We start from the raw sequence: 25931 nt of genomic DNA, 5'->3' as shown, positions 1-25931 counted from the left end.
CAGACACGGAAGAACCCCTTTTCTTTCTTGTCATGGGACTGCAGCTGGCCCCACCTGGCTCTCACTCCTCATTCTTGGTATGGTCATGGAAACAAGAGAGCCATGAACCAGCAACCAGCACCCAATCAGCAAAGGGCAAGGGGCCCACAGCTTAGCTTTAGTCACTGGTCTGCCAGAAAGTGCCGGACCAAGACCGCGTCCTCCAGCTTCCCCGGACTTGGAAGGAGTAAATTGTAGGGTTGTCCCATTTACGACCTGTATGAGCCCACTCAAGCACTTCACTATCTGAAGCCACCAAACCTTATCACATGTCATGAGGATATTCCTGACTGTGCTTCTAAGCTAACCTATAAAGATAGAGGAACATTATGTCCCACTAACGTTAGTAATTGGGGTTAACTGTTACTACAGGAGTGACAACTACCTAAAAGTTAAGTATTTGACAGTGACTACTGAGTCCTGACTGTGTACATGTTCTGGGCTCTAGGGGACTGTAAAGACATTTAGGACTTAGCCATTCCCACAGGGGCTTTCCGACTCAATTGGCACTTTGTCAATTTTAATTCTGAAGAAGGCTTCGGCCTTCTGGGGAAAGAATCACTGGAGTAAATCTAATAGCGTAGGGCTGGCTGTCAGACAGACTCTTCCGTGACCCTGTGGCCTTAGACATGAAAAAGAAATGAGAACATTTTATTATGAACTTTCTTCTCCCCTATCTCATGCTTCTGCCACTGCTTTAGATCCTTACATACAAAAGTAGAGACGTTGCTGAGGCAAATGCAAACATTAAAGAACTGAGCACCTTGTTGATACAAAGACCCTCAGAATCTTAGTATCCAAAGCATCCTGAGAAATCTTTGCAGTGCTTCTTTTCCCCATGGGTAGAAAAAAGAAGAAAAGATGACCAAGACACTAGCGTATGAAGTATCATGTCTAAAATGACTGTGGGAGCCCAGCTCGGGCCTCAATTCATTTCTTCCTTTCATTCTTTCATCAACTATTGGATTGTTGAAAAAGTCGTGATGCATTTTTGCATGGGAAAACATGCCATGACTCTTCTGACAACCTGGTATTTATTAAGCACCAGCTTGATACACTGAGCTGTGCTAGGCACCAGTGATACCATGGTGGGCAAAAATCATGCTCGGTCCTCTCCCTCCTGATGGACTTACAGACTTAGCTGCAAGGCAGTCAAAGGCCAATAATCACAAAGAAGCCAGAAGTTTCCACTCTGATAAGTGTCATTAAGGAGAGATCCATATGTCATTGTGGGATATGTCTGGGGGGTGAGGAGGGCATTCTTCCTGGAGGAAGCCATGATTCACTGGCCATTTGAAAGGCAGGCAGGAGAGGGAGCAATGCCCCAGGACAAAGGGAATCCTCCTTCCTCCTCCAGGAAGATGTTTCAGACAGCGGTTTGCTGGAGGCAGCGCATACAGCTTCTGTGAACTTCTCTTCACAATGCCGCACTCATTGAGGTCACACTGGTAGTTTGAAGTGGCCATGGTGGGAGAATTTACCCCACAGAGAGCAGAGGATGCTACAAATGAGGGCTTCCCTCTACCCCACTTTGGAATGCCTTCTTTTACCAAAGCCCTGTTCCTCCCGATTCATAGCTATAGGTACCACAAACACTGCCCTGTAAAACAGATGCCTGGTCTCCTTCTTGCAGAAGATTTACCAATTGCCTTATCCCAGAAAGCACTGTCAACAAGTGACACCAGCCTTGGGGCTGTTTATTTCAGACTCTGGGTCATCTGGCTTCTGCTGGGACCCAGAGCATCCCAACAAGTTAATACCAAGCAGCCAAGAAAGAGCCTGTTCTTGTGGTCTCCGTCACCCCCTTGCCATCTAACGATATTTATCAGCGGCCCACGCCTGCCCAGCACTGTAGGAGACACTTGGCCAGGCAGATCTCAAGTCAGGCTTTGACCCCTGAGGAATTTGGGGCCTGGCAGAGGCTACTAGGCTGACATTGTTCTTCCTTAATATAACTTGGGCTGCTCGGGGCACAAGAACCAGGGCCGAGAGCCCAGTTGAGGGCATGAGATTAGGAGATGGCACTACTGGCATTTTTCAATTTGCTTCTGGCACAGAAAACTCTGGGCGAGCGGGACTTAGAGTTCATGATAGGCGTGATTCGGCGACGTTTTTAAAACACCAGCCCCACTACCAGCTCCAGTTCTCTGAAGAGATTTATCTAAGCAAAAAGTGACTTTTGAGGTCTTACAAAGACTGTCAGGAGCAAGGATGAGTGGCCACCCCCGAGGAGTTTGGCAGTGGTGACATCTTTATTTACAGGGTATGTGTGTGTGTGTGTGTGTGCGTATATGTATACATGTGTATGTGTGTCTGTGGTGCATGTAAAATATGGAGGGACAGAAACGATGGCTGTGTGGTGGTATGGGGTGAAAATAAGGCAGTCAGGCAGAGATCTGAGGTCAAGAATCCTTTCTCCCCCCACACTTAAACATTTACCTGGACATGATAGTAATTATCTTTGTATCCATCCTTGGGGTGCCTCTTACTTATCGTCATGCCATACCCTAGCCACCCTTTTTTACCTATTCCATATGTGTATATTTAATTTATTGTCACATGATAATTGTATATATCTACAAAGTACGATGTGTAGTAGTGATCAAGTCATGGTAATTAGCACACCCATCACCTTCAACATCAATCATTTCTCTATTATAAGAAGAGACTGAGAATCTTGAAGGAGAAAGCCAGCCTTGCTGTCTGGTTGGGAAGAGATGCAGGCACCTAGGGGGACAGAAATCCCTTCCTTGTGGTCGCTCCTGGCTCCTGGAGAGAAGCGAGCAATCCTCATGTTTGACTGTGCTGGAGAAGGTGCTCCATGCATAATGGAAGGCCTGCCGTTTACTGACTGTTAGCTGGACAACACCTGTAAGTCTCCTAGGCAGTGAGAGCCAGGCAGGAACACTGGGAATGAGCAGGTCACCCCCTGAAGCCACTCAACAAACACCTGGAGAGTGGGTCGACCCTCAGACTCCAGGAGGCTTGCACAGAAAAGCAGAAACAGGGAACGATCAGTGCAGCACTGCCAGATGCTAACACCTTGTCTCAATTCATTTCTCAGATTATCACACTGCATGCTTGGAGACAGGAAGTAAATTAGGGTGAGCTGAGTGGGGAAAGGCTCTCAGGAAGAGGGTATTATTAGAGAGTGGGAACTGGCTGGTGGACTGCAAGAATGGCAGGACAGCTCTGAGGCCGAAGGTCATTATTTAAAGGTTCTGTGTATTTAGAGCAGGGAGGAGACAACAGGAAAGGGGGTTAGAAATCACAGAATATACAGGGGAGGAGGCTGGTGCAGGATGGGCAGGCAGACAGACAGGAGAAGGGTGGACATGAAGACAAGGCTCATGTGCCCTGCAGAGAATCTTCGCTCCATCCTTGGGGCCATCCTTCCTCCCTCGTACTATACTAATGACCTGTGGGCACACCTCATAGGCTGCTCTCTACACTCTCCCCCAATACAGCCTTAGAGCCTGGGGGTATCCACAGACCTTTCTGGAAAGTCATGGCCTGGACACTGGGAGTCAATGAGAAAGCTGAAGGGGAAGCCCTGTCAGTCCTTGGTAAAGAGACTGGGCAGAGTCACCGTTACAGTTGTGCAGGCTGTGTCCTTAGAGGACATCTAGCCAAGGGGAGAGTGGGAGCTCTTCTGCCCCAGTTATACCCCTGGCACAGAGCTGCATCAGTCTGAGCCTAATTCACACAAAGGGCCAGATGCAGCCCCAACCCTGGAAACCCCTGCCAGCCATGGAAGGGAAGCCCAAGAGAAGATGGAAACCCCAGAGAAGGAGAAATAGAGTATCCAGAGGAGGGAAAGGTGAATACCATTGTTACCCACATAGCAACATTGCTCAGAGCCAGCACACAACTATCGGTTTACTCCACTGAAATGCATGTGGTCTAAAGAAGAAGGAATATTTTCCTTATTAGCATTGAAATAATAAACTTGTTTATGTTTTTATGTTATTGTCTAAACATTGTTCAATACAGCATCTTATTGCTGATAATTATGCGAACGTTACAGTAAACATGGGACTCCTGCCAGCAGCAGGGATGGGTCTTCAGTTCTACAGCAAGCACCCAGAGTTGGCTGCCACGCGGTCACTTGACTGCAGTCTCCTGGCCATGTGTCGGCAGTATCTCCTTATCTATGCCAGGTGAAGAGCGCTCTGATAAAAAACAAATTCTTCTCTGTGGTCAGATCCCAAAATACGTGGGTGACAAACACAGTGGTATTGTTTCCTTGACTGAGTCTTGTTTTCCAAGTGGGAGGCATTCCAGACTTGAGAATTCTGTATCCAGACTACATAGATTTTTTTTTTTTTCTAATTGAGACAACACAACTAATGATAAAGAACAATACCCCCATGGCTTTTCAGCCCTAAAAGGTTCTAGGTCAAAAGCTGACCTCCCTAGAGATTGGAGAGGATCCAACAGCAACTACTGTCTTCTGTCGTTGAGCTGGACCACAGCTCCACGGGAACAGCTTTCCGTTGGCTTCTGGGGCATGGAGTCCGCACAGATGTGCCTGCCTGCTAATGTGCTGTAGGTTTTTTTTCTCAAGCTTATTGAAATCAGATGTCCAGGACTCAGAGCTGCCCTGCAAACAGATGGTGGCTCCACGCAAGCACCATCCCATTGGAAAATTACAAAAGCTATGACTCCATCTCCTCACTGCCTTGCAAAACTGCATTTTTACCAACTGGGCAAGAGAAAGACTTCCCCATCTCCATCCATACACTTGGAGGGGCCAGAGTTTCAAATAACACACTTCTAGATAGCCATGATGGTACAAAAATTTGAATATGGTAAACAATTCTGGAAGGATGTGCCTTAAATATTAACATTAGTTATCTGTGAGTAGGTGGGATTGGAATAAAAAACAAGATGACATATCTGGAATGTCACATACTCGTTTGAGAAAATCACATTCAATCCCTAAATAGTATTCAATTTGTCATAAAAAAAAATCCAAAGTTATGGGGGAAATCCTTTTCTTAATATATAATATCCTCTAAGAAAAATTTATCTTAATATACTAGATAGTTAATGAACTACTTAATTGGGTCTAAATTGTAGAAGTTCAGTCTAAGCTGTACTGTTTCTTTGAGATTTTCTAGGTCAAAATCATGTAATCTGAGTGAAATATTAAGCTAGAGTGAGTTTTGTGAGTTCATTGATTTTATTTTTGAGATTTACATAAGTAAATATATATTCATATAGTTTCAGCTCCCTCCTCTGTGCAAGAAATAAACAGCTCTATTCTTAGGGCCATTACGAGTACTGAGTGAGATAATTCATCTAAAGAATTTACTATAATATCTGGCATATATAAGACATTTGATAAATTTTAACTATTATCAGCTTTATGTAATAGATATATTTTTCTTTTAAAGATGACACCAAGATCTGCAATAAAGTAAGTGGATGAATGAGCAGATACCAATTCTTTTCTGAATTAACCTAAAATAGATGTCAGAGTGATAAAAAAAATGCCCAAGGCCCCACTCAAGTCCTCCAGCCTCCACCAACTCTTAGATCTTCCCAGCTACCCCTATAGGGAATGCTTAATCTGGTATGGCAGGAATTTAGTACTGGAAGGGAGCTTAGAGGTAGTTGGTCAGGGTCATTTTACAGATGATGAGACTGTGCCCAGATAGGTGATAACTTAGCCAACATCAGAGAGCAGCAAAGTCAAGACTAGACCCTAGGCCCTTAACCACCTCTTTTCACTTTAACAAGTAGTCTGTCAGTTTCTCTACTGGTTTGTATGTAATGATACTGACTCCTCCCTGGTGCCCTTAGGAGTGAGCTAGTTATCTCAGGAATGGGATCTTGATAAAAAGGATGAGTTCAACACTATTCCCTCTCTCTGTCTCATGTCCTCACTTCTGCCTTTTGCCCTTCCACCATGGGTTGACCCTCGTCTGATGCCAGCACCATGCTCTTGGACTCTCCAGCCTCCAGAACTTTGAGCCAAGTAAATCTTTTTTTTTTTTTTTTTTTTATAAATTTTCCATTCTGGAATATTCTGTCAATGGCCAGAAAAATGGTCTAAGTCACTGTCCTTAAAATCTGCTCCTTGCCAGTGTTCTCCATCTCAGTAAATATTACCTCTATCCAGTTGGATGCTAAAAACCTTGGAGTCATCCTTGACCATCTTTTTCCCTATTTCTCAGGAAATCCCACTTACATCATCCTCTCAATTTCCCTGTATTGCCACTGTAGCCTAAACCATTGTCAGAAAAACGATATCTCTCAGATCTCAGCTCTTACCATTCTGTCCCAGCAATGGGGACATGTTCGCTACTTTCACTCAAGTATGCTCCTGCCTCAGGACCTTTTCCCTGGCCATCCTCTCTGCTTACTATGTGTTTTTCACATTTCTGTGTAGCTTTATCCCATACTTCATTCAGGTCTCTTTGGAAATATCACCTCTTCAGAAAGACTTTTCCTGACTAAACCAACATTTACCTAACTTGTAATTCCAAAACCTTTACCCTACTTAATTTTTTTCAGCACTTATCACCAACTGACATTTTGTTGGTCATTTTTTATTTGTTTTCTGCCCAACTATTTGTTTTATTTGTTTATTTGTTTTAAGCTCAACGAGAGCACAGAATTTTTCTGTTCTGTTCACCACTGTGTTCCCGTATCTAGAATGGTGCTGTGATACATACTAGGTACTTACCAGATACTTGATAAACAAGTGAATCAACAAGGTACTTTAATTTTGTATTTCAGTTTAGTTGTTTGTGTGCTCATCTATGGTCCTTGCTAGACCAGACTTACTCATCTCCTAATTCCTGTTTCTGAGTATGACACACCTGCATGGAACAGGTGCTCGTTACATGTTCATTGAATTAAACCGAACAATTTCCAAGCACTCCCACAAATTATGTGACTTAAATCTAGTTCATATTATCTCCAAGAAGCATTGTGCCCAAAGGGTTTGTTAACTTTTCTGAGAGCGGGTCCTTCTATTTCATTATAATCTGTGCAGCAACTCTGGGGGAGCAGCCCAAAGAGGGCTTTGTATAATAGAGAAAATAAGGAGGTGTGGCCACAGTCAGCTGTTTGTAGCAACCTTTGGCCAGGCCCGGACATGTGGAGCCGGAACTCTGAGAAGGCAGCATGAGCAAATGTAACTGAAGGATTGCTTGGATCTGAGCTGCTAAGGTCACACGGCCAGTCCTGGAGGGGACACATTTGCCATACATATGCCACAAAACCACGTGGACAAACCATGGTGAGTCAAACACACTAAGATCTTTGTTCCTGTCTGATTCTGCTACACGTCTACAGACCCGAGCCACTTTGTTCCTTGGCTTTGGGAATTACATCCATGTGTTTGAGGTAATGGACTAGGGTCTTTTTTTTTTCCATCTCTCTGACCCATGCCTCCAGGCCCTGGTGTAGGAGAGGCTGTGCTATTATGTGGTCTTGCTAATAGCCAGCTCCCTTGGAAGGAGTCCAGGTATAGCCCAAGTTGTCCCAAACTCAGGGTTATGAGGGGAGCTAGAACATGACACAATGTACTCGGAAGGGATCATTTTACAGATTTATCTTAAAAATCAAAGCTACTTACAAAAATGGATTTAGCTCTGCCTTCAACTGTTTCCTCAGGCTCAAATGTTTAAATAGAAATAATTCACAAAATATGTCATTGTCTGCTTGTATTTTCTCCTGATGGCAATAGAACATTACTTAACTCCCCAGGTCACCATCAATTATTTTTAAACTAGTCTTTTTATAAAAACCCTTTATAAAAAGCACCTAGGAGACTGATTTCAAAAGCTGGTCAGAAGAAAAACAATTGTCTATTTAAAGATTGTACATTAAACTAAAATAAAAGGAGAAAGTTTTCAATATGACAAAGACATATAACATACTGGGCATTTTTGCTTTTACCTTTTTAGTGGGATGGTGCCTATACATGATTCTTATCATTGGAAACTGTGCCGGGAAACCCAACAAAATTAAAGTGCAGATTTATAGAAAAACAAACAGCAGCTGTCCCAGATCATCGAGAGCTCTGGGGCCAGAGGGCTGCTGAGAAGTCATCAGGCCCAATTGAGTAGTTCAGGGCAAAAGACATTTTAAAAATAAAAGTACAAGCCCATTGGGAGTATTAAGAAAAGACTCATCCAGTGGTTTTTTTTTAAGAAAAAAAGGCTCAAATCATCACATCAGGCTAAAGCAGCACTTTCTAAACCAGAGCTGCAAAGAGGCCACTGAGGAAAATTATTTCAGTGAGACAGAAAAAGTACCCGAGTCTTTCCTTCCCACATGGCTTGCTCAGAGGGATGGAACTCTGACCTGTCTCTAGAAAGTCCCCAAATCACAATGTTATGGTCTTTATTATATTAGTTTTCAAAGCATCGATCAATTCAAGCAGCCATTTTCTTAAGAAGATTTAAACTATTCTCAAAGCGAATTTCTTGGTATATTGTTTCCAATATATGTTACCAAATCTACAGCTTAAAATGTTCCCATTCAATGTGTACCAACTGTCAGCACTTTATGGCAGAAATGGAAAGACTGGGCAATATAATAGCAGAGACAGCAAGTATAAGTACCAGAGTCCAGATAGGAGGGGCTGGACAATTGTGGGAGGGAGGGACTCAGAGAAAAATGGGCAAAGCATTTAACAGACTCAAGAATGGCAAGAATGGAAAGTTATTGTGTATGGCAATATCTTTGACTTGCTCAACATGCAATGCATTTATGCTTTGAGAACCCGTATCATATGCTATAAAGACATGCAATGATTTCATGTACATTTTAAAAAAATGTTTCATGGTAAAATAACTTTGACCTCAAATACATGAAACTTTGTTAGAGATTCCCAGTGCATACTGACATTTTGAAAGCTTGACTTAAAAATAAAAAAGTTGTTCCCAAAAGTATTTGACCATGGAAACTTCATTGTACCCAACCTCTTTTGACATCTCAGGGGATGGTGAGCACTGGTTTAGACATTTCTGAGCCTTCAATGTCAAAATCAAGGTCCACTTCCACTTTCTATTGAGATTGTCCATTCACTTATTAAGTGGAGATTTGTAGTTGATTTCTACAGACCAAGCTCTACCTAGACACCAAAGCAAATACATAATGTCTAGGCCCAGCCACAACAGTGCATGCTGATAGATACTGCTACTCAGTAGGGTAAGGCCACAGGGAGGACCTGGGTTCAATTCCCAGCCCACTCTTAAAGCCAGGTGTGGAAGCACATGCCTATAGTCTCAGCTTTTTAGGGACTTGAGGCAGGAGGATCCCAAGCTAGTAAGATCTTGGTTTATAAAGAAGTGTCTAGGGACCAGCAGTTAGCGTAATGGCTGTGTCACTGGACTCCCATGTAGTCGACCGTGGTTCGAGTCTCAGACCCGGTGGCTTAAACTCACACCAGATGTGTGTGTGCGTGCGTGCCCAAGATCCCGAGATGAGAATGGAGGAGAAGGGATTATGGTGTGGCCATCCTCCCTGGGGATGATTTCTTGCTTTCTGTCTCTGTCTCTCTCTGTCTTTCGGGTGAGCGCACGTACCCTCTAGCAAAAACCTCTCCAAAAAAAAAGAAGTGTCTAGATTCCTGCATTCAGGTAGCTGTTGGTGTAACAGGGCAGATAAACATGTACATAAATATTAGCATTTTTATGTGATACAGGTGTCTCTGTATGCCTTCATTGCTGAAGGTCTAGATAACACAACTTAGAATTCCAGTTGCTCACTAAGTATTTCCTGTATATTCGTCTTATCTCCTCCCCTATATTGCTTATTACTTACAGGTAAGGCTTATGTCTTATACTTGTCTAGTATTCCCCATGGTACCTAGCGTAGGGTTTAGACAAACAGTAGGCTGTCCAGTGACTACTGGTTGATTGACTGACCAAAGAAGAAATCATTGATAGATGATCTCTTAAGCCTTTTTCAGTTTTACAGTTCTAAGAGTCTTTCTCAAACATTGGTACAGTCCTGTGCCTACAAAATTATGGTGAACCACAAAAGTATTGAATAATTCATTAGCTCTAGTTTTCCAGGGGCTTCTTAATGGCACAAATGAACAAAATTAGTGTATGCTGCCCCTCGGAATAGACAAGCCACTACAAACTAAAGCAATTTATCCTCTGCTTACAGACATAGTGTAAGTGTTAGGACTTAAAACTTAGTGATTTGACCTTGTATTCGGAGAACAGCCAAGTTTCTGATTTTACATATGGGAGTCCTGGGAATCAAGCGAATGTTTAGCTAGTCATTGTAGAATTTAATACAGATTAGGGTTAGCCACAATTGGTAACACTTGGGGAGTTGTTAATTTCTTGTTGGCAATTTCACTGCAAACTCCTTTCATAAATTTCAGATTTAAACTTGGCCTTGTCATCCAGATTTTATGCACATTTATTTGATTTACATATGCTGAGTGGCTTCTAATTATATGATCAGCTAGCAGACAGCACCTCTGGTGCTTTATGTGTTTGAAAATTTTTCAGAGCCACAAAGACAAAATTTTATAAGTGAATAAGAAAGTAGAGTTCGTAAGGATAAATGGCATTGGCTTCTATTATGATAATGCAAGATTTCCCAACTTTTGTACATTTTAAGCCAGGTGATCCTTTATTGGAGCAGATGGTCCTGTGCATTATAGAAAGTTGCAGCATCCTTATAGCCTCTACCCATTGAATGCCAGAAGCATTCCTCCTTTCTTAGGGCAGGAGCGGGATGGGGAAAATATCTCCTGGTTGAGAATTACTGATGACCAAAATCAGTTCTAGACTAACGGTAATTGAAATTTTTATTTATGGATTATCAGTTAGCATGTGCCCAGGGAATGAAAATCAATGCTTACTGTAGTTCATAACTGTGTTCTTTCTAGTCTGTGTAGCTTGAGACAATCTAGCCTTTTAGAGTCTCAGTTCTCCTTATCTGTCCAAAAAGAGGAATACCTACCCCCCCATCTGGTCATAAACATGGTGAGCCAAACGCAGAAAAGCTCCTAGCATAATGTCTGGCACGTGGCAGACATGTATTAATATTCTTTCCTCTCCTTCCATTCCTCCTGTTACTCCTCCTCCTCCTACTATTTCCCCCAAAACCTGGGATGAACATAACCAAATTATATGCACTACAAATGGTTTGGTGGTTTCCTTCCAATTTTTTCCTTCTATAGCACAGATAATCAGGAGCTGACGTTATATTCAAACCTTATGTGTGCTTTGGAGAACAGAATAGCATAAATCAACAGTAAATAGAAAAGAATCGGAGTCTTCAACCCTTTGCATTCATTTCTAAGAACTTCCAAATATAGGGAATGTGTCCACACACATCAGAACTGTTCTTCAGCTTCTTCTTCTTTGTTTAATGGGCTAAGACTGTAACTTGACTAAACAAAGAGGCTGCTCACAGATTGATCATATCCCCCACCTGCACCCACACAAAGTCATCAAATAGACTTGGTTGCTTATTCAACAACACCGACTGAGCCATTGAAGAATGAAAAATCCCAGACTAGGCACCATGGGGGGAACGCTAAATGAAAACGTATCTGGTATGATCCTAACCTGAAATATTTACAGAAAGGACATATGGAAAGGTTTATAGACCTTATTTTCATTATAAAGGCATTATAACAACATTACAAGCCATTTGGAAAATGGGGGTGGGGGGAAAGCGATCACCCAAAGTTCTAACACTCAATACAACTGTTTTCATTTTATGTATTTACTTCCAGGCTTGGTTCCTACCCATCTGTGATTTCCCTTGCCAGCATGATTTCATACATATTTTTCTTTAACCTGTGTTTTCCTCCATGTTGCACTAGACCACAAATATTACCCATATTCTTATTGTATTTACTGTTCTTTTATTTAATGACTGCATAGAAGTTTTTGGGAAAGGGTTTTCATAAAATAATGATTAACTATTTCTACTAAAGAGCACTTGGCTTCTGATTTTGCAATTGAAAATAATTTAACCAGGTGGGAGGGTGGCACAGATCATAAGTATAGCTTTGAACCCTCTCTGGTTCATTTTCTTAGAAAAAAACCTCAAAAGTAGGATTAAAAATATAAACTATGGGCATTTCTACAGTTTTAAATATAATATTGACAAATTATTTAAAATACATTATTCTGATTATAAAAGCTACTTATCATTCAATACAAAATAATTAAAAACAGAAAACCATAAAGAATAAAACATTTAAGGGATACAAAAATGGAAAATTATCTGTTGATGATAACATGTATGATATAATAATATCTTTAACGGGACTAGTATGCAGTGTGTTCATGCTGGGGAAATTTATTTTACAAGAAGTAATTATATATGCTGATTGAATGTATAAAAAAATTTTAAAAGAATAAAACAAAAATTGCCCATAACTCTTTAAACCAACTATAGCCATGTGTTGCCTAATGATGGGAATATGTTCTGAGAAATGCATCATTAGGCAATTTCATCATTATGCCAACATCTTAGAGTATACACACAAAGCTAGATGGAATAGTCTACAAAGAACAACTCAAGAGACTAACTGATTGCTTCAATGCACCCAGCAACTTTCTCCATATTATGCCATTAAAGAATATTTATCTGTCCTTCCTGCTTATGGGCTGTCTTCTCTAGCATTCTTATATATATATATATATGCCCAGTGTGTGTGTGTGCATACCAATGTCCCTTTATTTTGCTCTGCTGTGATATACCATTCCACAAACCCTTTGCCCTGTCTACATGCATTCCTCTGCTTATTAAACACTTTTTCCTGAGCTCCTCCCACTAATCCCCTCCCCCCTCAGTCCCTGAGTCTCTGGTATCTACAGTTGTCCTCTCTACTTCTGTGTCTTCAGGTCTTTCCATTTCTGCCACAGAGGACAGATATTTGACATTTTATAGGGAGTGGGGACTTACAGTGTTTGTCTTTATAGTCTGGCTTATTTCACTTAGCATAAATATTCCAGATTCATCCACTTTGATTTTAATGACAAAATTTTGCTTAACAGCTGAGTAGTATTCCATTGTGTTTATGTGCCACATTTTATAATCCAGGCATTTTTGGGGGGGAGGACCGTTAGACTGATTCTACTGGGCTAATGTGAGTAACACTGCAATAAACATGAATGTGCTCAAGTTTCTCTCACACTCTCATTTGGTAGGATGACTCAAGGAATAACCCTTACTATTTAAATTATTATTCATTATCTTTGCCTCTCACATCCTTCTTTCTTCCTTCCTCTTCACAATCTCTTTTTTCCTTCTTTTTTCTCTTTTATTCCTTCTCTCTTCTCCCTCCCTCTTTTAATTGTTTCTGATTGTATATAATTGAATCTACACAAGTTTAAGGCTCTTATAACAATGGACCATTTTAGTTATTCATCCAAAATTGGACACTGCTCATGATGGGGAATTCCACTACAACTGGCAGCTGGCTTCCTGTGCTGAATACTTTCAGAACCTTGTGTTAAAGTAGCACTTGCCTATATTCCAGTTCTGCCCATTTATCCCAGTGGGTCTCCTGGAATAATAGAGAACAGCTCTTCTTCCACCCAAGGGAAAGTTTTTTTAAATGTATAACATTCTTATGTCTTCAAACCATGTTTGTTATGGAGTGATTTCCTCGCCTTCCTGGTTTGCCTGTAACACTTGCCATACTGAGAAGAAAAGGACCATGGGTCTTGGACAGAGCCTATAATACACCTAGCTGATTCACTGGCTGACTGAGCAGCAGTGACAAGGAAAAGACAGTGGCACAGAGAAGTGGTGGAAGCACATCCCTGAGGCAGCCCTTCTGCAGCTCCAGCTTCAGCAGCCTGCATCCCAGATTTATGGATGGCACCTGGTAAAGCAATGATGCAAACCCAATGTGAAGTCCAAGTATATCATCATCTATCCCTGTTTGGATTAGGTTTAGGGTTTTATTAATGACACAGGATTTGATTAAAGAAAGTTTACACTGTAGCTTACTCCAGCTGGATCCAAGCATCAATGGGAAATCCCAATTCCCCTGATGTTGTCGTTTTGTCCTTTCTACTCATCATTTCTTTTCCAAGGCATTTTCTCCGAATCTGATAATGATGAAGTCATAAAATCTCATTTATTTTAAGGGCTAGTCTGGCACACCCAGCCCAGCATCCCTGGGATGAAGAACTTCTCTGTTATAGATGCTATATGCCCTGGACTTAGCCTTGTCCTGACCTATATGGGGTGAAATCACTGTAACCTTTTGCCAAGGCAATGTTATCATTGAGTTTTGGCTCATATTTGGAATTTTCCAGTAGAGATCACATTCTAATAGATGATGTTAATTGAAACATCATTAGAATTATCTTGTAGAGTTAACAGAAGTAACGCCAGTTCAATAAAATTTAGGTTCTTTTGTCAGGGTTGTTACTTTAAAGGGCTATGATTACCTATTTTTTGGACTTTTTCTGTGGTGGAAATTCAGGGAGCACATCTCACTAGCACAAGATGAGTGTCCTTTTAGGATTGTGCAGTTATTTCTTTTCATGATCGCTGAGGTTGCGGTCATCTTCCGATTTTCTTCTCAGTCTCTGACCCTCCCATTTCTGCTTCCTCTCCCTTACGCTTCTTTGACCTTGGATCTCCCTCTCCACCCTTCTTTTGCTTTGCTCACTCCCCTCTGTTATTTTCTTACCCTTTCTCTGTCCTCTTATTTACTGTTCTTGCTCTCTCTCACTCCCCTCCTCTCTCAGTTGCTTCTTACAATAGTTTCGTTTTTCCTTTCTTCTTTTCTGTTTTCCACCTATGATGACACCAGGTTTCCTAAGGAGAGGGCAAGTCCCACCTCACTTAGTTTGTCCCAGTACCTGCAGATGTTGAGTTGGTCTAATTCCATCTGTCCAGGACATGATCCTCCGTTTGTGCCATAACACTCAGCAAGCTCCAAGCTGATGGGAAACAGGACAGACATTTCTCCCTGTCCCTGATCTATGCTCAGTGTCACGTTGGCCCCTAGCTGAAATCAGTAGATCCAGCACCTGCGCCTGGGCCAGGGCCATCCTCAGTGCACCATTAGTCAGACTCCCCTATGGTGCCGAGTGGGGATGAGGCCAACCAGCATAATAATCACCAGTATATGCCCTTCTGATGTGTCTGCCAAAATGTTACTTTGCCATGTAATGACACCATTGCTCACTGATGAAGCGCAAATGGTTCCGATTTGCACCTTCATTCTCAGTACTCTTAAGGAGCTAGAATAAGATAGTGTCCCTATTTTTAAAAAAGATAATTTCTAGAGACAATAGCCTGGCACTTCCAGATTTTCACCCCAGGGCTTGCAATGAGACCATCAATCTGCTGTACACATGGCAGCATGATTCCTAACATTAAACCATCTACTCAACCCAGTATGGCAAAGCATACAGAGGCACGTCCTCTCCTGGCTAGGTTGCTCGTATGTTTTTCATAGGTTCCCATTCTTTTAGGAAAAGACCATGTCACCTGCTAACAATGAAAGCAATTGTGTCTGCCTAAACAAAACAAAACATTGATGGGAACCCAACTTCCTCTTCTTTCTTTGTTAATTTACTTCCAAACTCACTACTAAGACCATGAAGCCTGGACAATTGAATCCTGATTGAGTAGTTCACACAAATTCTGGGAAATAGTTAACAATTCACAAAATGAATCCACTTTGAATGTTCATCCAACAAGGACCCTTGACATTTGATCTCTTTGTGTTTCTGTTCAGTGTTTATTGCTTTCTGCTAGTCCCTCAAACCAAAGTCATTGCTTGGTAATTTCTTGTTTTAGAAAGTGACAAACAGAGCAAGCAAGCAGAGAAAACACTGTATGTTTTGGACTAAAAATGAAATCATTGGGGTGAGTTTCTATTCTTGTCGGCTGGAATTTCACTCTGGTTCTGATTAAGCTCTACAAAGATATTATATTCGATGCTTTCCTGTAAATATATGAGATGGTTTTCTATTGCATGTCCATGAATGGAAATATTAACAGACTTCACTTGGCTCCATCAGCTTCTGGCTCAGTCTTCACACCCAAAAAGCCAACCAACAGAGAATCACATCCGCAGCCCAAAGTGAGTGGTTCCTGTCTTGACTGTGGCTTTTCTTCATGGTCTCAGAATTCAGAGTAAATCTTGGAGCCAGCAGGTGGCATGGTGGTAAAGATGCCAGACTCCTACATGGCAGACTGTGGTTCAAGTCCTGGACCTGGCGGCTTTCTTTTTCACTTTCCCTTTCTCTCTCTGGCCAGATTAAAAAATAAAGTAGTAATAGAATATAAAATTAAATAAATAAATAATTCTTAACCCAAAAAAGTAAGTCTTATCCATAAAACGTGTGACAGAAAATGGAACCACTGTACTCTCATGTCTATACATTGTTCCATAAGGAAAGATAGTACATTTCTAAACATCTATCTTCTGTGACTACATTTCTATCAGATAAGTGGGTCCTCCAAAATCTATTTCCTAATGGTTAGAGTATTTTAGTGAGGAGGAGTTACTGTAGATGGCCTCCCTCTAGGTTGTAAACAACAACAGTCTCATGACAGGTAAGTCAAGGTATTCTACAAACTGCAAAATCAGCACTAGTTTTTTTTGTTCTTTTGTTTTTGTTTTAAGTAATTAGATTTATTCAAGAATAGAAAATATGCAAAATCCCTCTTATACATGATCCACATCCCAGAAGCAGAAATCAATCCTCCATATAAAAACCCGGAAGACAAAACTGCTGCTTCTTTGAATTGGTCAAATGTATGGGTAATGTACAGAATAGTGAAGAGATTTTGACCTCAAAAGCCCAAGAGACCTGGGCTTTTGTCTGTCATGCCATTGGTTAGGTAACATGACCTTTTACTTGCTTGCTTCACTATTGTCTTGAGGTTTCATTATCTGTAAAGTAAAGAGAATACTGACCTCAGAAGGTTTTTAGCAAGTATTTTAAAAGGCAATAAATGCATAGAAAGCTCTTAGCATAGTGTATGATACATAATACACAATGAATGTATTTATTACTAGTGGTAGTAGTTGTATTTACTTCTAACTGACAGTTGATGCTACCCAGGACTTAGCATGTTTTACCATATCATTTTATACCTCAAATACAGGTAATTTTATCCTTATCAATGCACCTCATACAGCCTAATCTATAGGGGAGTCTGCTGAGGATTTCTGTCCTATCCCTGCCCTTTCTCCCTACGAGCCCAAATTTAAACTCCCTGTTTTGGTGGACTCACCCTCGAGATCCAGAAGGAGGGAGCTCCCCACTCAGTGTGAATAAGTGGCTGAGAAAGAAACAAGCTAGTTAGACCTCCTCTGGGGACAGCTGGCTGGTCACTTCTTCCACTGAAGTAGAGGGGCCAGGAGAGCCGTCCTCGGGGTCTGGCTTTTAACTTTCAGGGAAGTGGGAGTAGAAAGTGCCATGGGATTGGACTAGTCAGAAGAGTCCATCCTACAGAAAGCTAAGGGGAGAGGCCGAGGAGAGATTTCTTTCCTGCAGAGGCCAAAGCACAGAGTCCACTTGTCTTCAGATATGTGGAAATGGAAAAACGAAGTGGCCTACAAAGAATGTGCACTTCTCTTTAATAGATTGCATCAGGCAAAGGGAAGAACTTGCCTCATTTTGGAGGACTAAGGTACACAATTTCTTATTTGTTTTTTCAACTGCGTATGTATGTGTATCTCTATATAAATGTCCTTGTGGGAGTTATAGATTTACTTCTTTGAGACAATTCCAAGATTTATCAAGATCTAAACTGAAAAATATTATCACCATTATTGGAAATACGTACCAAGTTGACAAAAGAAAAATCTCAGAAGAAAGTAAAGAAAACAGCTTCTAGAGTGAGTGGTAGATAATAGTATAAAGGAGTATCTGAGAAGTCAGGAATATTGATTTCTAAAACCAATTCTATTCACCACTTAACTGGGAGTTATATGGACCTAAACAATTCATTTCAGTGTTCTGGGAGGGACTAAGTGACTTCAGGGCTTGGGCCTCTTCTGACTCTGATGATTCTACTGATAGCCTACCTGACAGGAGGCCATGGAGAGATTTACTTGATTCCATAAAGGTATTTAATCCTTTGGAAGTGGTGGTGAGGCTAGTGATGTTGGAGTTGATAGTGGTGTTGGTAGTAATGATGATGGTGGTATTGATGATGGGGCTAGTAACAATGATAGGAAACGGTGGTAATGCTGGTGGTGGTGACGAGTAGAGCTAGGATGGTGGTGGTGAGGAAGTGTTGGGGGAGATGGTGGTGGTCATGGTGATGGGAAAGGTGGGGGTGGACATGGGTGGTTGTTGACAATAATGCTGCCATGTTCTGTGGATCTGAATAAGAGACTTGTCTTGCTGTGATATATTTGAGAAGTGGGTGGAGAGGGGAAACATGTACGTCCCAAGACTTAATGAACCCAAATGTATTTGGTAATGGTCTCTGACCATAACCACAATACATGCCTTTGAGGTGATTCCTATCTCAGGGACAATGCAGGCAAAACAAGCCTGCTTACCCAGATTTACATTGTTCTACTGGTTGTGAATTTTTGGGTTTCGTTTATCTATAATTTATTTTTTAATTTTTATTTACTCATTTATTTTAATCTCCCAAAGTTTTGAATCTTTATTTTGAGAATATGGAAAGTAGAAACAGTTCAAATAAAAGCTTGGCCAAAAGTCCTAGTCACAGATGGATATGATGCAGAGAAATGACAAAGATGAGAGCCCTTACATGAGGGGACTTTAAAAGTTTGCAGTAAAAAAGTGGAATTAAAATGAGTTTATTTTGGTGTAATTTTTTTTAAAAAGTCTATGCACAGATTTTTTCATGATATTCATTTTCCATAACCTTTCTGAGGACACCTTGTGCAAACTAATTCAAACTCTGATTCAGACAGAGCTTGAAAATAATTGAGGCCAGTGCACAATTGCATAGGCTGAGCAAGTGGCCCTGGCACAGGTGGGAGCTGGAGCCAAGTGTAGTGGCTGGACCTAGAAGAAGCTGCCCACCTTGCTGGGACAAGGGACACTCAAGATCAGATATGGCAGGAGGAATCCCTGAAGCCCTTTGCGGTGCAGTTCCCTTCACAGAGGCACGGTGCCAGGAACTCCAGTGATTCACAAAGAAAGGAGTGAAATGCTAGCAAATGGTTTTCATTATCATCCTGCATTCTCCACCCTTGTTCTGTATGTGTGCACTGTGCTTTTTTCTCTCTGTTTTTTTTTTTTTTTTCATCTTTTCATGGGTTGTAACTAAACAATGAGGTGATTGCCATCCCAGTGGATTGCACAACATGACCAGAGGCTGGGTTGGAGCATAGCCTTACTCCAAGGAAATTCTGGACAAGAAAAATAAGCAAGCTGGAAAGAAGAAGGTTGTTTGTTTTGCACAACACCTGTGTACACTTTTTTAACACTTGTAATGAAGGCAGAGCAAAGATACTAAGACACTTCATTGCTCAGCACTGCACCTGTGGCCCACCAATGTGGCATTCTCCTGAAACAAGTGCCACATTGCCAAAGTAAAGGGGACGCTCACCCAGTTAGTCAGGAATGTAAATTGGGAACACTTGTTGTTCCCTGGGGCAACGTAAACTAATGATGTACGTGGGTCAGATACACCGATGCAGCTGTGTGAAGAGTTTTCCGTTCTGTTCAATAAACATTCATTAAGTGCCTATTCCAGGACACCCCATGCATAGAATACCCTTAAGAGTTCAAAAAGTTAACAATCCTGCAGGTGCCTAAATTCGTCCCAAATCCCTGGATAACTGAGCATAAATCTGACCTTGAAGATACCCACCATGCTGTATTCTTGTGATTCACGTTCCCTGTAAAGTAGCAATTACCCAAAGCAAAGACACTATTAACTTCTCAGTGCCTGGCAAGTTTGTGATAGCTAAAGATCACTGCACCAGGCCGAACCACAGTCACAGCTGGAGTAACTTCCCCTCTGACTATGCCATGGCTGAAGAAAACGGATCATTTCAAAAACAAATGCTTCAGTTCATTACTCAGCATCTTTGCTGGCAAATGATTGCAGATAATATCCCACAGCTGCAGACTGAGTGTTCCACAGTTTCTGGGTTCCACTGAGCCTGCACGTGGCCAGCCATTCCAATCATGACTGAGACACAAAGCGACGGTTTCTTCCTGCCAGCGAGGGCCAGATGGGAGTCTTGGATGGACACGAGGCCTCACTTTTTCTCATGTGCCAGCTCTGCCAGTGACTAGGTGCCTGATGATGGCCAAATGTTTAATGATATTAATAAGAAGAACTAATATTTATGTAACACCAATGAGGTGCCAGCTGCTGAGCTAAATGCTGATTGTATTTAATCCTCTCAATAACTCTGCAGGAAGCATAATTATTTCAAATTTTTTAAGAGGAGACACTGAAGTGCAGAGAGGTTAAGTCACTTGCTAAAGGTCACACAGCTGATGAATGAGTAGTGGGGCTCAGATGCAACCCACCCCAAGCTGCAGGACCTCAGCTGGCCCATCTGTCATGAAAAGCAGCTGGACTCTAATACTGGCCCTTTACAGCTCTAACAGTGTCTAATTATGTCAAATAACTATACAATTATAAAAATACTTGTAAAGATTCTAAAATAAATTAGGTTCCATTTCTCTGACTCTTAGACATGCAAACTATGTTTCTGTAGAAGCAACAGGATGAGTGGCCAGCCTCTTTCTGCGTGTGTGTGTGTGTGTGTGTGTGTGTGTGTGCGCGTGCCTGTGCACCAACTGAGTTGGGAAGATGTCTGCCCTCATCTCTGGAATTCCTAATTACCCTCAATGTTCTAGGTCTCTGAAGACACATGCACTCTGTGCCTTTCTTGTTCGGGAGTGCATTTCTCTAGTGCAGAGTTTCTCTTTTGGTCATGTTGTCATGGCCAAATAAACTCTGAAAGGAGAAACACTGGAGGGTTGGGAATATGCTGAGATAATAATTATGTGAGAATCAAGTGACTTTAGATGAGATGCAGGTTTTCATCTCCCTGACCGCTCCTCCTGAGATAATGAGTGAACTAGATGAAACTCTTTGACATAAGCTCAGAAATGCCCATCAAATAGCAAACCATATAGCAAACCACCTCAATAGCGTTTCGACCTTCCCCATTCGACTTAGACATTGCCATGTGTTAGGAGCCCATGTGGAACCAGCAGAGTTAAAGCTCCACGCAGGAAGTAGCTAAAACAGCGCGAAGCCCCCTGACCAACACACACACACGGACATCAATTCTTCATTTCCAGCTCTTATCTTAGCCTCAGGTTACCTAGGATTTGCATGTGCCGCATGTCTGGGCAAAGCTGGGCTGAGTTATCTCTTTGATGCCTTGAGTCAGATTTTCTGGGTGTGAAGTCAGCATACAAGCCAGGAAATGTCAGCATGGAAGAGAGAGGGAGCTTGAGAGGCAGTGGCGGCTGTCAGTCCAGGGTGGTGTGGAGTGGAAGGTGTCCGATGTGTCCTCTAGACTCAGTTTCCTAGTGATGTGTGGTTGCTGGCTACTTGTGATCCATGGATGGAGGGTGATTGAGGTTCTGTGACTTTCACAGTGAAACTGAAGTTCATCTGCTCAAACAGAAATGGCCTCATCTCAAGGACACTTTAACAAGAGTGGCATTTTATTGGAATCCTTACATTCAAGTCCCATGGCTCGTTCCTTATCCCTCCTTTATTGAATGACTGCTTTTTAAAAATCCCTAGAACCCTGTGTATTTCTTAAGCCAGGATTTCTTTTCCTGGTCTTTTTCAAGGCTGCAGCTCTTTAGTTTGTCTTAATTTCTGAAGTTACATCTGAGTTGCATTATAGACGTATGCGTTGTAACATTTCTTGACCTATTGCTTGGAACACATACCACACACTGAGAGAAAAAGGCAAGCTCAAGAAGAGCTGAGGACATTTAATCCTATAAAGCAAATAGAACACAGGACGTGGATCCGAGTTCACATTCACTGGCACTGTTTTGTTTTCATTCGTGTATTCAATTTCACGTGGTCATTCAAGGTCTGCCGTGGGCTGGAGACCTGGATAGGTGCTGCTATTATCCAATGTAAACTTTGATTCCACACAGCCTGAGCGTCCCCTTTGTTCCCAGCACTGCTGTCTGCTCTTAGTCCCAAGTATGGAAACAACAGAGCAGGGAAAGGCCAAAAGCATAGCTGAAATAGATCTTTTTCTTGTGGTTTAACGATCAGCCAGTTGGAACCAAGGAGATGTTTTCTTAGGGTTGCAGAAAAGTTTGAAAAACTATTGGATTGTTTTTGGCACTCAAATGTAGATTATAGATATATCATTATTATTACTAAGCCCATAGGCCCTACTACAAGGACTGTTATTTAGCAGTACATTCTTGCAAAAATATACTGCCCTCAACTCCATAATGGAAGGCTGCTGTGTGTTTAGATGTCTTATCGTTGACCACTTTAATGTCGCTGTAATTACCTACACTATGAAAACTCTCTCTGCAGAGCTGGCCAATACAAAGCTCATGAATTACTATGGTCAGGTAAATACCAGGCAGATTGTGGCCAGCCCACACAATAGACGGCCACTTGCATTCATAGAGAATGTTCTTTGGTTCTGAAGCTCAAGGTCAGCTAACCACAGTGACTTCTTCTTTCAGCTCCCTGACTCTCTGAGGAAGTGCTAGGATGAGTTTTATAAGTAACCCCAGGATCTCCCAAAGTCATAGACCCATTGTTCTTTTAGGGAAATGTGTCAAGACACTTAAGAATGGTCAGCATTGAAACTTTCAGTTAAAAAGAGTAGCAGTTTTGCTGAGTTTTCCTGTCTTCCTAAGTCCTTGGTGCCAGATGCACTATTTTCCTATTGGATGTGCCAAAACCACTAAATAGTTAAAACACAGCAAATCATCCCCAAATTGGCCAAATTTGAATTTTTTTCCCTCAAAAAAAGAGCTCCTAGTCAGCAAACCTCTTGGTCATATTCCATACTAGAAAACTTCTGATTAGACTAAAAATTAGGAAAACAGATTTGCAGCACCAAAGATTTCAAATTCCTTTTCCCTTTGTGTACAGGCTCAGAGTTAGAATTAACAGACAGAGGAGAGAATTAAGGAGAACAGTTACAACAATGAAAATGACAGCAGTAGCATCAACAGTTATTATGCCTTCAACAACATGTTCTTAATCTCGAGCACGCCTTGTGAGTTTTCCTAACTCACAGAACTCCACCAGAAAGGAGGTAGCCATTCCACACTAGCTGCCCTGGCATCTTTGATATAAGGTTGCTCTTGGAACTAGTGATCCATGGATGGAGGGCGATTGAGGTTCTTTGATTTTCGCAGTGAAACTGAAGTTATGCTTCCCAACAATGGGTGGAGTGGTCCCAAAGTCTTTTTTATTAAGCATCCTCAAACGTTTAGGATTCAAACTGTCAGCAAATAGTCCTTGGACTTATTAATAATAAGCCAACCATAACTCCAACACTGAAGAACATTTTAATTCATATGCAAAGAGTAAAAAGAAACATTTCCAGGGACAGCAGTTTGGCATAAGGCGCTGGACTCTCACATGGCCAACTGTGGTTCAAGTCCCAGATCCAGTGGCTTGAAAATCACTCCAAGAGTGTGTGCCTGAAAATCACTTCAGGCACATGTGCATACATGCCCAAAATCCCAAGAGGAGAATGGAAGAGAAGGAGTCGTAGCTGGACATCCCCCCAGGGGGTGATTTCTCACTTTCTCTTTCTCTGTCTCTGTGGCAAACACACATGCCCTATAGAAAATAATCTCCCCACCTCATTGAAAAAAAAAAAAAAAAAAAAACCTTTCAATTCACAAATGTCTATTTAGATAATTAGAAGGTGGGGAATGCAGAAGAGACAAGGATAACATTCTCCAGAGACTCTGCCAACTTTATTCACGTACCTTCTTGGTTTTGTTTTTGTTTTTGTTTTTGTTTTTGTTTTGTTTTGTTTTGTTTTCTGCAAGAGAGTGTGTATTCTTACTAGAGAAAGACAAAGAAAGAGGGAAAGAAGAAACCACCACCACCCGCAATGGAGAATGGTCACACCACAATCCTTTCTCTATTTTTTCCCTCCTTTTGGGACCTGGGGTATGCACACATACCCAGTGTGTTACTCAAGCCACTGAGTCCAGAACCTGAAAAACTCAGTTGACCAGGTGGGTTCCCGCTACCTTAACCACCAGGCCTTGGAGCCAACCTGTTTCCTGTTCCTTTTAGTGTGTTCGCACCCGCACTTTACATTTCCTGGAGATATACTCATTTCTTGATAATTTCTCCTAATCACTAGCTCATCAAAGACGATTCCAAGTTTCCTTTTCATCCTTACAGTAGTCCCTCTCCACCCTGACTTTACATTACCTAGGGCACTTTACACAACCCTGAGGCCCAGGTAGCACTCCACACCAAAAGTCAGAGTCTCTAGAAATGGGACAGGCAGCCAGAGTTTGTAAATCTCCACAGAAAATTCTAATGTTGGCCAAGGTTGAGAGTCATTGCTGAAGAGGATTGCATGGCAGTAGAAAGTGGGAGCCATGGAGGTAGATAGAATCTTCTGCAAAGTCTGAGCATGAAGGCCTTGGGGGATGCTACTGGACAGTTAGCAGGTTTCAATAGCTGCAGCCCATCACTCCCAAAAAACTACCAGCAGAGGTATGGACACTTTCTTTAAACTATGCACAGATACTCCTCTACTTAGAATAGGGTTGCATCCCCATAAACTACTGGCATTTAGCCAGGTGCTTCTTGACTTCTCTCTCCACTGAATGAGTTATTTTCACAGGATCATAACATCAAAAATTTGTAAGTCAACCTATTGTAATTCAAAGACCATCTTCATTGGTTGGATTTTGAACAATTTGCTTCTAATCTAAGCTTCTTGACTGAAGTTGACCAAAATATAATTTAGATATTAAGAAAATGAAGAGAGTGGTTGAGGCAAGCTTCAGCAGAGAGAGCCTACAGACAAGCTTAAGCTCGAGGGTCTTCAGAAGCACCCAACCTCTGTCTCTCACTCTAGTAGGCTCAGGGCTAGTTGATAGGGGTTCTGTGGTGATGGTCTTGAGAGTAGGGTCTAGGAGGGAAAAGGAACCTATATACCATTGACTATCACATGGAAAGTTAGACAGTCCATAACAATAGATGGACTTTAGGTCAACACCATGTCCTTGCCCTGGATCCCTCATCCCTGGAAAGGTCGCAGTTGGAAGAGGACCAAGGGAAAGCCTTCATAGTAGTGGTTCTTAAATGAACATCAGTATCACCTGCAGACCTCCATACTCCACAGATTGTGGAGTCTTATATCCAGAATTTCTGATTCAATAAGTCTACAGAGCCCAAGAATTTAAATTTCAAAGATAACCACAGGTTGAGCATTCCTACTCTGAAAATCCAAAATCCTCCAAAATCCAAAACTTTTTGAGCAACAACATGATGCCGCAGTGGAAAATTCTACCCACACCTGAGCTCATGTCACAGTCAAAATGCTGAAATACCAAAATACTGTATAAAATTGTCTTTAGGCTACGTGTATAAGATATACATGAAATGTAAGTGAATTTCATGTGTAGACTTGGGTTTTATTCTCAAGACATTTTATTACATTCATGAAAATATTACAAAATCCAAAATACTTCTGATCCCAAACATTTAAGATAAGGGATATTCAATCTGTAGAACCATGCTACTGTGGACCACACCTTAAAACTTGACACACAGGACCCGCCATGTACTGGAAGAGGTACACTGGACTTGTCTAGTACTCCTTTGTTCCTTAAGAAAGAATAGAATGTGGTCCTGTAGGGACCAGCAGTTAGCATAAAGGCTATGTCACTGGACTCCCATGTAGTCAGCCACAGTTCGAGTCCCGGACCCGGTGGCTTAAACTCACGCCAGGCGCGTGTGCGTGCATGCCCATG

The 25931-nt window shown here is 41.7% G+C and overlaps 1 protein-coding gene across 2 annotated transcripts in view; it reads left to right on the top strand.

Annotated features, from left to right (window-relative positions):
* Positions 1-25931, top strand: part of NGF (nerve growth factor) — a 58516-nt gene that overhangs the window by 19993 nt on the left and 12592 nt on the right. The window contains exon 1 of one of the 2 annotated variants that reach the window (XM_006149650.2): positions 7165-7291. The exons of the other annotated variant lie outside the window; for it this stretch is intronic. The gene's annotated coding sequence lies outside the window, so the exon portion shown is untranslated. Of the gene's footprint in view, positions 1-7164; positions 7292-25931 lie in introns of those variants that run through there. 2 annotated transcript variants of the gene reach the window in all.

Source organism: Tupaia chinensis, unplaced genomic scaffold (genome assembly GCF_000334495.1).
Source record: "Tupaia chinensis unplaced genomic scaffold, TupChi_1.0 Scaffold000270_2, whole genome shotgun sequence".
Classification (NCBI taxonomy): domain Eukaryota; kingdom Metazoa; phylum Chordata; class Mammalia; order Scandentia; family Tupaiidae; genus Tupaia; species Tupaia belangeri.
The sequence above is the reverse complement of the archived record's forward strand: the minus strand, read 5'-3'. Positions and strand labels throughout refer to the sequence as shown.